Source organism: Nicotiana tomentosiformis, chromosome 9 (genome assembly GCF_000390325.3).
Source record: "Nicotiana tomentosiformis chromosome 9, ASM39032v3, whole genome shotgun sequence".
Classification (NCBI taxonomy): domain Eukaryota; kingdom Viridiplantae; phylum Streptophyta; class Magnoliopsida; order Solanales; family Solanaceae; genus Nicotiana; species Nicotiana tomentosiformis.
This window is the reverse complement of record NC_090820.1, coordinates 47659120-47665119: the sequence shown is the minus strand read 5'-3', so window position 1 is coordinate 47665119 and position 6000 is coordinate 47659120.

The window sequence follows — 6000 nt, the reverse complement described above, 5'->3', positions numbered from 1 at the left end:
TGGTTGTTGCTCTCCACTTCTTCGGAGTAACTGTTCAGAAGTCGATAGGTACAAAATCAAATGTTGTAAGAATTTTGGGTATGGTAGGTCCCTGTCACGACCTAGTTGTGTACGTGTATGTGTCTTTTGGTACACTTAGAGGCTTGCAGGCTAGAGTTTGGTTGTATGTTGTGTAAAAGGGGCAGTTATGATTTTGTTAAGAACAACTGTGATGTATAAGATGCCAATGTTGTCCTTATTAATTAGTTCTATTCATTTTTAACTTTGGTGATTATCACTTGGAGGCCTCAACGACCTAGTTTTCTTATGAACAAAAAATGAAAGAGCACGAGTTGGTTCGCATGGGCCTTCGGGCGTCATGTGCTGGTCGCACCTTCCAAGCTTGGGGTGTGACAAATGTAGTATCAGACCAGGTCGTGTCTTTGAGAGTCTGCAAGCCGTATCTAGTAGAGTCTTGTTTATGGGTATGTGGTGCACCATACATATAAGTAGGAGGCTATAGGATATTCAAGATGAATACCCTTTTTAATGATCTAGATCGTGCGATAGAGCTGAGTCATAAGTATTCGCTTCAAATTTCCATCTTATTTATATTAATAGTGATGCCTACCACGAGACGTCAAACACTTGTTCAAGGACTAAATGAAGGAGCAGTAGAAGGTACCAACTAGGTGCCACCTACCCCTATGGGTCAACATGAACCCCATAATGAGGTTGGAACTCAGGTTCCGGGGACAACACTACCACCCCCAGATCAACCCAGAGAAGTTAATGCACCCCTTATTCCTCCCTCGGTTGTTCTGGAGCAGGATTTAGAAATGAGAAATCCAATGCAGTTGTTGACTCAATTTGTGGCCTGTTAGGCCTAACGTCAAACCCCCTACACCTCGGATAGGGCGGTCCGAACGAGAGTCTGGGATTTTATAAATTTGGACCCCGTGTTGTTCACATGAATAGACCCCAATGAAGATCCGCAGAATCTTTTAGTCCAAATGCAGCGGACCTTACGTGTTATGCATGCCATCGATACAGAGTCTGTGGAGTTTGCCTCATATAGATTGTGGGATGTTGCTGTGACTTGGTATGTGACATGGGAGCAGTCTAGGGGACCTCTTGCCCCACTGGTTAGATGGAAAGAGTTTTCGGAAGTCTTCTTGGAGGAGTATTTGACTATTGAACTCCTCCGAGCTAAGAAGGATATCTTCTTACGATTGGAACAAGGTAACATGAATGTTCAGGAGTACAACATACAATTTAACTCCTTGCCTAAGTATGCTCCTTTAATTGTAGCACAGATGAGTGATAGTGTACATTGATTCGTGGATAGACTAGGACCACAGTTGATCGATGAATGCACCACTCCTTCTTTGAGTCTGAACATGGACATTGCTCATATTAAAGCCTATACACAAAGATTAGAGGATCAAAAAAGGCAACAACTTGCTGCTCGAGAGCATGATCACGGATAACATAAGAGAGCCCGATCTGCAAGTGACATGGAAAAGTCACGAGGTGAGTTTAGGCCTCCCGTTTCCCCGATATCCATCCCATCCGGAGGCAAGTGAAACATCACCGTTTCAAGATCAGAGTCGTGGTCGGATCACCTATTCTGCTCAAAATCAAAATCCCCGGGGTCAGAATTCAGAATTTAGTGGAGGCCCTGGTAAGATGAGGCTATCGCTGTCGCATTGTGGCTGGTGTAGTAGGAATCATTTTGGTCATTGTCGTCAGGGTTAAGATTTGTTCTATTCTTGTGGGCAGCCTGATGACATCATCTGCTTTTTCCCAGCAAGAAATGCAGATGGCGTGATACCACCTGCAGGATGTGCAACAACTTCTTCATCGACAGTGCATCCTTGTGAGCAAGGTATACAGCTGGTGATGGGATGGGTAGAGGTAGAAGTGGAACATCTAGCCTAGGTGGGAAACTAAAGACTCACATCTATGCATTATCAGGTCGTCAGAATTTAAAGTCATCAACCGACGTGGTCACAGGTATACTATCCGCATTCTCCCTTAATATGTATACTCTGATAGATCCAGGATCCACTTTGTCATGCATTTTCCCATTTGTTTCCAGTAGTTGTGGTATGAAACCATAGTTTTTGTGTCAACCATTCATGGTGTCCACACCCGTGGGCAAATCTGTGATAGTTAGGCGGGCGAATCGAGATTGTGATGTGATGATTCATGAACACCATACCTTGGCCGATTTGAATGAATTGGAAATGATAAAGTTTGATTTCATCATGGGCATGTATTGGTTGGCTTCTTGTTATGCTACAGTGGATTGTTAGAAGAAAGTTGTTCATTTTAACTTTCCGGGAGAACCTACTATCGAATGGAAGGGAAATCTTGCAATGCAAAAAGGGAAGTTTATTTCTTACCTTAAGGTCCAGAAGATGATCACAAAAGTATGATTCTATCATTTGGTATGGGTGCAATATATGGAGGAAAAGCCTCCCACCCTTCAGTCGGTATCAATCGCAAGTGAGTTACCCAATGTGTTCTATTATGCGATCCCGGGCATTCCACCTAAGAGGGATATTGAGTTTGTTATTGAGTAGCACCCGATACGCAGCCGATATCGATTCCCTCGTATAGGATGACTCCCGCCGAGTTGAGAAAATTAAAAGATCAACCGAAGGACCTTCTTGACAAGGTATTTATCCAACCCAGTACCTTTCCGTAGGGAGCCTCAGTGTTATTTGTTCGAAAGAAAGATGGTTCATTATGGATGTGTATTGATTATCGACAACTGAATAAGGTAACCATCAAGAACAAGTATCCACATCCAAGAATCAATGATTTGTTAGATCAATTGCAAGGTGCTAAGTATTTCTTAAAGATTGGTCTCAGATCCAAGTACCATCACTTAAGGATCAAGGGAGAAGATGTCATGAAGACAGCCTTTCGGACCCGATATAGCAATTACAAGTTTCTTGTTGTATTCTTTGGCCTAACTAATGCACCGGCGACCTTCATAAATCTGATGAATTGAGTATTCAGGTCATACCTGGATACTTTTATGATCGTGTTCATAGATGATACCCTGGTGTATTATCGATCCGAGGCAGAGCACACAGAACATTAACTGATGGTTTTGCGCACACTCTGGGATCACAAGTTGTACGCAAAGTTTTCCAAGTGCGAATTTTGGCTGAGCTCGGTGAACTTTCTTGGGCACAGAGTATCTAGTGAAGGAATCAAGGTTTATGATAAAAAGATTGAAATGGTTAAAAGTTGGCCAAGGCCTACAACTCCTATCGAAGTACGCAGCTTCTTGGGCTTGGCCGGTTACTATCGAAGGTTTATGGAAAATTTCTCATCTATAGCCGCTCCGTTAACAAAGTTGACGCACAAGACAACAAAATTTCAATGGACCGATGTTTGAAGAAGAGCTTTGAAGAGTTAAAGGATATGTTAACCTCGGCACCAGTCCTAACCCTCCCTGAATAACCCGAGGGGTACGCGATATATTGTGTTGCCTCTAGAGTAAGATTAGGTATTGTTCTAAAGATATGGCATCACTACTTGTATGTAGTTCATGTTGATATATTTACCGACCACAAGAGCTTGAAGTATGTATTCAAGCAGAAAGATTTAAATTTAAGGCAACGAAGATGGCTTGAACTGTTAAAGGACTATGATGTTGATATTTTATACCATCACAGGAAAGCAAACATTGTAGCTAATGCACTATGTCGGAAGCCCATGGGTAGCATATGACATCTGTAAGAGAAGAAGTTTGAGATGACTAAAGATTTGTGTCGGCTGGCAAACCTAATCATGCAGTTGCTTGATATCGGCAGCGGAGCAGTCACAGTTAGAAATCTTGCCGAATCTTCGCTAGTGGCCGAAGTTAATGCACGACAATTTGAAGATCCAACCTTGGTGAAAATAAGGGAAAGCGTTCCATCTCAGAAGAATCAAGTATTCGAGCTAACCCAGGATAGAGTCCTTAGACACAAGGAACAGTTGTGTGTTCCCAATGCAGGGAAACTCCGAGAACAGATCATGGCAGATATTCATTAGTCCCAGTATTCTGTTCATTTGGGGTACGATGGGAAACCGGAAGGGTTTCTATAGAATATGAAAATTCCGACCTGGAAATGGGAAGTTATTAACATGGATTTTGTTATCAAGATACCACGATCACGCCGAATGTTTTACTCTATATGGGTTATCGTGGATCGACCTACCAAGTCAGCTCACTTACTACCAGTTAAGACTACCTTCTCAGTTGAGGATTATGCTAAGATATACATTAAGGAGATAGTTCGACTCCATGGGATTCCGGTTTCCATCATATCAGACAGAGGTGCCCAGTTTAAAGATAACTTCTATAGATCATTACAAAAAGGAAGGAATGGGAACAAAGATCAACCTTAGCACAACTTTCCATCCACAAACCGATGGCCAAGCTGAGTGCACTATTCAAATGCTCGAGGACATGTTACTTGCATGTGTTCTAGACTTCAAGGGACATTAGGAGGGTCATCTACCCCTCATCGAATTTGCTTACAACAACAACTACCATGCCATTATTAAAATGGCATCATATGAGGCGCTATAAGGGAAAAAGCATAGATCTCCTATTGGCTGGTTCGAAGTGGGCAAAGGAAAGTTGTTAGGGCTAAAGCTGGTACAATAGGCTGTAGAGAAGGTGAACCTAGTTCAAAATCAATTGTTGGCCGCCCAAAGCAGACAGAAATCATACTCAAAAAATCGGTGGCGAGATTTAGAGTTTTCGATAAGAGTCTAGGTGTTCTTGAAGGTATCATCTATGAAAGGAGTGATGAGATTTAGTAGAAGAGGAAAACTCAGCCCCCAGTATATTGGACCATCAAATTATAAAGAATCTCGGTCATGTGGCTTACGAGCTCAAGCTGCCCCCGAAAATCGAAGCGATACATCCGGTATTCCACGTGTCTATGCTCCCAAAGTGCTTAAGAGATTCATCCCGTGTTACCCTTGGTAAAGATATCCAAGGTACAGAAGACCTATCTTAAGAAGTAATTCCGGTGGCTATCTTAGATCGACAGATCCGTAAGCTACGAACGAAAGAAGTGTCTTCAGTTAAAGTACTTTGGAGGAACAAGAATAAGGAATAAAAGACGTGGGAAGCTGAAGAAGATATGAAATCTAGGTACCCCAATCTATTTCCCACAATGGAAGGCAACAATATAACTATCATGATGAGCCATGATTCAATATTTGAGGATGAATATTCCGAAGGGGAGGATGATGTTACACCACACACACTTAAATAAAGTGTGATAAGTATGGATTCTAGCACGGCCAATCAGCTGGAGACACGTTCAAAGCTAGAAGGTGGTCACATGTGTCAGTAGGTTTGCACCAAGTATTTCACTAGGTGCAACAACCGGGGCGAGACGATCCATTTTTGCATGTGGGAGTGGCGAAAATTCCTATTCTTGGCAATAATATAAGATGACAGTAAGGCTCTTTCTCTTTTATTCTTAGAAGTATCACTAGAACAATTCCTTTTAAATACTCTCTACGTCCGTTTAGAATTTCCTAGCAAATTAAGGCAAAATCAAAGGTGAATCTGGATTTGGGAAAGATTTAGCTTGAAGACGTTGCTATAACCCCGATCGTCTGGTGGCATTGATTCTGAAGGTTCATTAAAGTCAGAATTAACCACCATAGAAGTAACGTTAGCTCTTCAACAAGGTATGTAGGGAAATCTTCTTTCTTGGCATGAATTAGTGTAGGTCTCTCCTTCTTCCTAAATGACTCTTATTCTGTAAGGTTTAGTTGTTCTAAACCCTCTCAGTGATGTTATCTTGTTCTTGTGCATTGTTGCTACTAAAAAATGTCTCTTAAAATATACATTGTTCCGGTTGGTACCCTGTGGTCGAAAAGTATGATTCATTTTAAAGTTAAAAAATCGTTATCTCTTGAAACTGCTACTGCATTGCACTTACACACACACACACACACACATATATATATATATATATATATGTATGTATG